We start from the raw sequence: 9056 nt of genomic DNA, 5'->3' as shown, positions 1-9056 counted from the left end.
ATTCTCCAATACACGTTCAATTACACATCAAGCTAGGCATTACTTGAGGTTCACACAGATTGGACATTTCTCTTTTTTGCACCAAAACACGCAATAATTAGAAACTATTTTAATTGGTAAATACTACTTTATTTCTTTTATATATGTACAGACACTTAACAACTCATGTCTCTCAGCTAGGCCATTTCCTCCAATTAAGAATCCAACACCTAATCCAAATTCACAGAGTTCACTCACATCCGCCTCCCGAAGGCAGTAGACTAGAGCAATATCCCCTCGCCTCATGGCGATGCGGCCCAAGTCCGAGATGTCCCCGCCGCCCTCCGACCAGCGGGACGCTGTCATCGAGGAGCTGAGGAAGGGTGCCCAGCTGGCTGACTGCCTCCGGCAACAGCTGGAGCTCATCCCGGAGCTCGGTCGCCGCAGCGCCGCGCTGGCCAACGTGAGCAACATCTCCACGGCCCTAGTGTCGTCCGCCTCTATGCTGGAGTCCATCAGAGAGCAGTACAGCCGCTCCTCCTCCGACCCTGGGGCGGCGTGTTATCTCTGCCCAGGGTAGGAGATGAACTCACGCACACAAGATAGAAGAAGAGCACACAGGAGTTTTGGCACCGCACTACTTGTGCCTTTTCTGACTCTCTTTCTCTTAATTAAGCAAAGTGATTACAGGGTATATAAAAGGGAAGCAAACGCACGGGCCAAGTCACACACCGGCCTGATCCTAAACTGACGCTCCACACACACACGTACTCCACTAAACAAGTGCATGCACATCCAGCCACTCTGATGGATCAACTCAACGTCTTTGCCTCAACTAACTCAGCTCTCTTTGAGCTAGTCTCTTGGCACGGCAACGTACGGATCCATCTCGCTCTCGGCTGCATGCATGTACTGATCAAATCTACCTAGTACCTATGCATGTACTCACAACTCCTGGCTTCACTTGACCGATGATCAGCTCGCACCATTGCCAATCCATCAGTCCACTTTACCATGATGCCATGCATCGATGTACTAGACTTAGACTAAACAGACCCAAACATAAATAAACTAGATGAACTACTAAACAACAATGGTTAACAACACCAACAATCACCCCCTTAACCTTGTTGTGCTTTATTGAGAACTCCATGGCGACCTTCAGTATAGCCCCGGGTTGTCGTCGGCGGTCGCGTCGGCGAGAAGCGCCCGCTCCTTCTTCGGCTCGGTGCAGTCCCTCGAGTAATGCCCATACTCTTGGCAAGTGTAGCAGCGGACCTTGCGGATGTCGAAGCTTCTCTTCTTCTTGCCGGCGCCGCTGCGGTAGCGAGCAAGCCACTCCTCCTCCGTGAGGAGCAGGCGACTCCCACCACCGTGGTCGTAGTTGCTGGCGCCCTCGTCCAAGTCGCTCCGGTCCTCCGCCGTTTTGAGCCTTCCCACAAGCTCTTCCATGGACATGGTTTTAAGATCAAGAAGCTGTTCAATGGCAATAGCTACCTGGGTATACTTGGACGGCACGATGCGGAGAAGCTTCTTCACAACCTTCACCTCGTCGAGGTTCTCGCCGAGCGTGCGCAGCTTGTTGGCGATCCCGTTCATGCGCATGGCGAGCTCATCGAGGGTCTCGCCGCTCCTCATGCGGACGGCATCAAACTCCTTGAGGAGAGTCTGCGCCTTGGCCTCACGGACGCGGGCATCGCCAACCCGCATGATCTTGATGGCATCCCATGCCTCCTTTGCCGTCGCCTTCACGGCAAGCGTGGAGTGCATCTCCTCCGGCACGGCTCGCAGAATTGCCGCAAGAGCCGCCCTGTCTTGGCTGAAGCTCCCGCCTCCCTCGATGGCGTGCCACACGCGTTGGGCCTCCATGTTCACCTTCATGATCAGCGACCACTCGAAGTAGTTCGTCGCCGTCAGCGGCGGGTAGACGACGGAGCTGCTGGCCTGGTGGACGACCTCCTGCTGCACCACCACCTCGCGGCAGCCACGCCGCGTCGGGCTCCGACCTCGGCGCACCACCGGCGAGGCTGAGACACGGCGGCGACCCGGCGATGGAGTGCGCGAACCTTCAGTCACCATGGCTCTGAATACCAAATGTTATCTCTGCCCAGGGTAGGAGATGAACTCACGCACACAAGATAGAAGAAGAGCACACAGGAGTTTTGGCACCGCACTACTTGTGCCTTTTCTGACTCTCTTTCTCTTAATTAAGCAAAGTGATTACAGGGTATATAAAAGGGAAGCAAACGCACGGGCCAAGTCACACACCGGCCTGATCCTAAACTGACGCTCCACACACACACGTACTCCACTAAACAAGTGCATGCACATCCAGCCACTCTGATGGATCAACTCAACGTCTTTGCCTCAACTAACTCAGCTCTCTTTGAGCTAGTCTCTTGGCACGGCAACGTACGGATCCATCTCGCTCTCGGCTGCATGCATGTACTGATCAAATCTACCTAGTACCTATGCATGTACTCACAACTCCTGGCTTCACTTGACCGATGATCAGCTCGCACCATTGCCAATCCATCAGTCCACTTTACCATGATGCCATGCATCGATGTACTAGACTTAGACTAAACAGACCCAAACATAAATAAACTAGATGAACTACTAAACAACAATGGTTAACAACACCAACACGGCGGCCTATGCTGCGGGCGCCTCTGGTAGTGGCGGTGGCACTGGGGCACGAAATGGAGCCATTGCCCGCACCAGGAAGGCAAAGCACCGGCGAGGCACCCATGGCGAGGAGCTTCCAATGTGAGTGACTTTGTGTTTGCTTCAAGGAATACTACTGTAGCATATGCGTATCTGTGGGGATCTGTGCTAGGGAGGAATCGTTTACTGGCAGATCCATGTTACTACACACTTATGTCTGGTTTTCAGTGAGGATCTAACCCCATTACCCCATGCCTGCAGTGTTGCTAGTCCGGCTGTTCTTTTTTTTTTTTTGCTGGTCCGTTTGTTCTTTAACTTCCTGCTTCATATATATCATCTTTAAGTCTGTGCAAAAAACGGAAATCATGCATGGATTGGTTTGGCATCCCTGGTATTCTAGATCTAACGTTCAAAGCGATATGAAGGAAAGAGATGGTAATACAAGGAATAGAAGGAAAGAAATGTTAATTTGTCGGTAGATCTTGCTATTCCGGTTCATCGGTTCAGGCATGGAGCTGTAGCATATGTTTGTTTCTTTGCATACCGTGATTTATATTTCATGGTTAGCTTAGTTAGGGAAGTGTGCAGTAAAGCTGAGTTCAGTTAATTTTATTTCTTCAGCAGGGAGGTACTAACTGAGACACCAGAAAATGATGGGTTCCACTGGAGGAAATATGGCGAGAAGAAGATCCTGAATGCTGTTTTCCCAAGGTATGATTCTTTAATTTGACGGAGTTTCATCACTGAAGGCTCAAGAAGCTCTCTCTAATTATCTATTAATTTGGCATTAGCTTATGGATATGTACTACTTGTATTTTCTCCTATGGATTAAACAGAGAAAAAGAAAACAGATTTTCGAAGAAAAAAAAAGTGTAAACAGTACCTTTGTCGTTAGCAGTACACCTTTGCCTATTGGTCTCGTTGTAGCTTCTCACTACTTTTCCATCTTTTACATAGCGGACTCTCAACTAATTTTGGATTGCATGCATCGTTGAATCTAGAATCCAGGGGAGATCTATCTTTCATTATCTAAAAAGGCTTTACATAAAGCAAGAACCATAGTACTTCAATTGTTAATTATATTTAACTATGGTTACTAGAATGAAAACACCAAAGTACTTTGATGCTAAATTAAGCAGTATGTGGCTTGGCATGGATACTCACCTCACATTAATTATAGGACAACTCTAACTGATCCCTAAAAACAGAGGAGTAAAACGGCAGAGTAAACCTTAGTTGAGTAAATTTACTCCACTAAGTTTTGGCCGTTTCTAGCCGATCCCCTAAACTTAGTGGAGTAAAAGAAAATCCATTTGCATCACATATTCAGCCACTGAAACATATTTCCTTACTTTTTTATTTCATTCAATGACATTAGAGTACATAATTCACCAATTCTTTGCCATGAGAGCAAGACCAAAGAAAATAATAACTACAATTAGCCATTTTAGAAGATATCCAATTTCCCTATCTGCTCCCACTAGTTGAATTAATATCTTCTCTATGTCTTCATTGTTGATCTGCGGATTCTTGAGTTTCAACACTTCTTTCTTCTTCGATTCTAAAGAAGTAGATGTTGCTTCGCATCTAATCTCATCTCTATCCTCAATTCTAGCAACGAGTACACGAACATCTATCAATCTTCGTGCTATCAATAGATCGATGTATTCTTCTTTCCAATACCAAAACTTGCACCCAACCTACACACATAGATGACCAAAAAAGCACATAGATGAGCTACGGAATTGCACCGAATCCGGTGAACAACCGAATCAAAACAAGCACATACCCTGACATTTGTGCACTTGAAGAACACTCATCCGGGGTGTTGCCGCATGGTAGAAACTCGGCGGACCACCTTCTTCGTGCAGTCGTCACACTGTATGACCGGCATCGGCGAGCCGCTGCGCCAGCGCCGAGCCCGGGCGACGGTCGGGCGTGTATTTGTCGGCGTACCTCCGACAGGAGAGATTTGAGTGGCTAGAGGATGAGCTGGTACATGGATGCATCCCGGAGGCGTCGTCGTGGCTGTGTGGTCCGCTTCCTGACCAATCCATGGCAAGGCACAGACGCCGCCGCCCGGAATCGCCAAATCCAGTGGCAGCGGCCGCAGATCCACCAATTTTTTGCCAGCCGCGGGACGAGGCGGCGCAAATCCAAGCGGTAGGGGACAGCTGCAGAGCTTACTGAGTGTCCCCAGCGGGCGGGGGGCGCCGGCGGGGGGTGGAAGAGGCAGTGCGGGAGGGAAGGGGGAAGGCAGTGGAGGAGAGGCGCGGCTTTTGCTCAGCCGCCGTACAGTAGAGTAAATATAAGGAGATTGTTAGGGAGATGAGTAAATTTAAGATTTAAGTATATTTTATTTTTAAGATTTTTAATGTCATTGATGACCTCGTTCTATTCTGTGGGAGAACGACCTTTACAATTTACAAGATTTATGTTTGCAATACTAAATTTTTCATTGTTCAAAAAAAAGTACGAAATAAGCGAGTAATAGTACTCCCTCTCATCCATATTAATCGTCACTGATTTAGTAACCTTATACTTATATTAAATCGGGACAATTAATATGGATTGGAGGGAATAGTATCTTTATCAAAAAAGAATTAATGATACTCCTTTCATTTTTGTATAAAAGGCCAGTGTGGAAAATATATTTTGCAGCTATACAAGAATAAAAATAGTAACCGAGGCAAAAATTGAAGATGTTGTCTCGTCCTAGCAACCCATAGTTTGAATATTCGAGTGCATGCAATGGATTATAATGACACTCTCAACTACTTCCTCCCTCCCACCCACTCAATTTTCTTCAATTTGCATGTGTCCTATTAATTAGCTCGGTAAACCGGTAAACCAGAATACAAGCTGACTTGTAAAGCACGTATTGATTTTTACATTGGTACCTTAATTTAAGTTTTGGCCTTGTATAAGGAAATAGAGGGGGTATTTATGATAGAGGCAATGGTATCACGATCTTCCGATGAGGGGTAACTATCGTTTTGGGTGGAGTAAACTTTGACGATCCGATATGAACGTGCGAGGACATCGCGCCTTAGCAACCTCTAAACCAACTCCTGGAGATTATTGACCACGCCCGAGCATAATCAACCTCACCACGAAGGTCTAATTCGTACACGCAAAAAAGAAAAAAGTAAGAACTAAGATTTGCAATCTGGACATTGACCTGATCGTTGGACACAAGCAAAGTACGCAAGTTGCACCGATGGCAAACTTTTATCTAAACAACCCCCAAATTTAAATGACGCACTGCAGGTTGTATTTATAGGGAAATGGAGGAGAATTTTGTCCACTCTTCATAAGATGGGACTAAATTTCATCCGAAGTTCTTTTCCCTATCAATACATACTCTAAAAATGAGGTGGCGTACACCTATATATGTCTAGAGACGAAAATATGAAGTATGGTCTTTGTATATTTCTTATATGCCTCCTCACGTCATGACGATGGCCTCAAAGTTGTGGAATCTTCACCTGGAACGCCCTTGTCACCCCCTATGTGCTTGCCTTGTTCTCCAAGCTTGATTGTGATCCAATGCCCATCCTTCTTGTCTATGACACGACCTTCATTCCTAATTAATACAAACATATCTGATTTAGACAGCATCATATTCTCATGAACAGCAGAAATATTTCCAAGAAACGAAAGTACCTGATGATTTAGTTGATATTAGTGTGCTCTAGTAATTGTTCTAATCCATGTAATGGCAGAGGTTATGAGTGTAACGGTGGTAGGGATGTTATCATTAATGTACCATCACAACGCTCGAAGACACCATGCCACACCTGCAAACTCGATGATGGGGAATGCCATCATAATGCCCCACCAGCTAGATCTGGGAGCATCACCGAACCGCCCGCAAAGCATACTGGGAGCTCACATCAGGTATAGGAAGACCCTAAATGTATACTGTTTGTAGACGCTACAAAATCCGCCACCACCATCGAACCATCGATCCATCTTCTTGGTAGACATTTGCATCGTCCATGCCAGGCCAGTCTTTGACGCCGCCACGGTGGAAAACAGCGCCACCGCCCTGCGCTCATCCATCATAATGCATCCGCCATTGAGACTCTGTTGTGCCTTCCCACCGAGACCCATGGTCATCGACATGGTAGAAACAACGCCACTCCACCCGTGGACCCCATTTAGCCAGCACTTGCTCCAAGGACAATGCCCCCAGGAGGTTGTGTGGCTCTAGACACCACCATCATCCAATTTGGAAGAGAAGATCAAGCGTTTCCCCTGAAGCAAACGGCCCTTCCAGATGAGTCTACATGGTGGTCCAACGCCCCTATGCCTCCGAGATCACCCTGGTAGATTTGAGCTCCAAAATAGTGCCTCCAAGGACGTAGATGCCGCCGCACGCCGCCATTGTCCGATTTGGCAAGCTAAACCTTAGGTTTCCCCAGAGCTCGATCGGAATACCACTGTGACGAGACCCTCCAAGGAGGTTAGTGGCGCCCGCAGTGGTTGCTGCATCATCCGCGATGGCTGGTCTAGAAAATGATTCCTCCCCGATGGTAGTCCTTCGAACCAGGAGATCTTGAGTCATAGGCGCTCGAGGAGACACCCACCAACATAAAAGAAAAGGTCGTGTCAGCCTAGACAAATCCGGGCAGACGACCCAAATCTGTCCAACCCGAGCCAACCAAAGGGACCATCGCCGACAGGAAGAAAATTCGGGCGCATCTGTCATGGATCCACCGCCACCACCTACCTCCCGCGAATGTGCCGCCTCCAAGCACTACAACGACCAACAACTCACCACCCGCGAGGAGATGAGCGTACCACCACCCCGCGAGCCCGTCCGGACCCGTCACAGCCCCGAAGATCCGCCACCATGACATGCCTAGGCACCTCGTCGCGCAAGCCGACCTCCGAGATGCCACAAACACTAGTAGAAAAAGGGTCAAACGTGAAGTACATTAGTGCCGGTTTGTATTTGAGCCGGCACAAATGTATACATTAGTGCCGGTTCCAACGGCTAGCCGGGCCGCTCTCATTAGTACCGGTTCGTGGCTAACCTTTAGCACCGGTTCGTGCCACGAACCGGTACTAATGAGAGTGGTGGCAGGATGTTGTCAGTCTGGGCCCCCTCCAGCACCTTTAGTACCGGTTCATGGCACGAACCGGTACTAAAGGTCGTCCTACATAAACCCTTCGTCCACCCGAGCTCACTCTGTTCTTCCCCTTTCCCCTCTCCTCTCTGTTCTTCCCCTCTTCCTCTCGAGCTCATCACACATTTTGCCCAAAATTTGTCAGGATTTGAAGGCCCCCATCCATTCAAATGATCACAAAGGTTAGCAACTTTGTCCTTTCATCTCTCATTGCTATATTAGCTCTTGCAATGCTTTATATAGTTATTAATTTGTGAGTTTAGTAATTTGGGAGGAAATATATATATGTGCTAGTATTTGATTTATATGAAATTTGAGGTTAAAATAACACTTAGTTTGCATATGTAGGTGTGGTTTACTTAGTGCCTTCTAAATCTCCGACGTAACCACCGTCGATCGCCCGCACCGTCCCGTCGCCGGCACCACCTTGTGGTGAGCCTCTTGTTCATGAAATTTTATATAAAAAATTGATGTTTGTGTGATTTGGATATATAGTTACTCGTATAATAATTATCTTACCCGTACGTTGTTTGTTATACATAGTGCCATGGTTTTGATATCCGTCCCCGTCGGCCCTCGTCCTTGTTATGATTCGGATGTGGTATATTCTATTTTAAAACTATTTGTTGCATTTCGTGTTTATGACAAATTATGCCCATCAAGTTGACATAGATATTTTTATCTAGGAGGTATGTGAACCGGAAATTCCAACCGACCCTATTGTCGAGAGGTTAAATTTAGTTGAAAGAGAAAACGAGTACTTGAAAGAAAAATTGAAAAGAATTGAGGGGGAGAAGATGGAATTGGAGTTGCATGTTGCCGATGTCATCGATGATCACAAGATCAAGAAGGAGAAAATGCGCTTGAAGATTAGAAAGATTAGAAAATATGCCATCGATAGTGAGGCTTGGTATCATTATGATGTTGGATCAATTGTTACCTTAGTTGCGATCTTGATCGCATTTGTTGTTGCATTTAAATGCTTTAGCTAGAGAGTTATTTGTTTGTTGCATTTAAGTGTTGTATGAACTTTATGTATGAACTTGTATTAATTTGGTCTATTCGGTGTTGTGTAATGAAGATGAGCCGGCAATGGATGTACGGTGACCGATGCTCTCCCCAGTTCGTTGAGGGCGTGCATACTTTTCTGCTTGCGGCTGAGGCAAACAAGTGGGCGGATGGTTTTATGCCTTGTCCATGTGCTGGCTGTAAGAATGGTCGCAATTACCTACATCAAGAACCATTCACGTCCACCTGTTTGAGTCCGGTTTCATG

At 46.9% G+C, this 9056-nt stretch overlaps 1 pseudogene; it reads left to right on the top strand.

The window, feature by feature from the left end:
* The first annotated feature begins 283 nt into the window (after positions 1-283).
* LOC119350596 lies at positions 284-3376 on the top strand (annotated as a pseudogene).
* The last annotated feature ends 5680 nt before the right edge of the window (positions 3377-9056 follow it).

This window comes from Triticum dicoccoides, chromosome 1B (genome assembly GCF_002162155.2).
Source record: "Triticum dicoccoides isolate Atlit2015 ecotype Zavitan chromosome 1B, WEW_v2.0, whole genome shotgun sequence".
NCBI lineage: Eukaryota > Viridiplantae > Streptophyta > Magnoliopsida > Poales > Poaceae > Triticum > Triticum dicoccoides.
The sequence above is the reverse complement of the archived record's forward strand: the minus strand, read 5'-3'. Positions and strand labels throughout refer to the sequence as shown.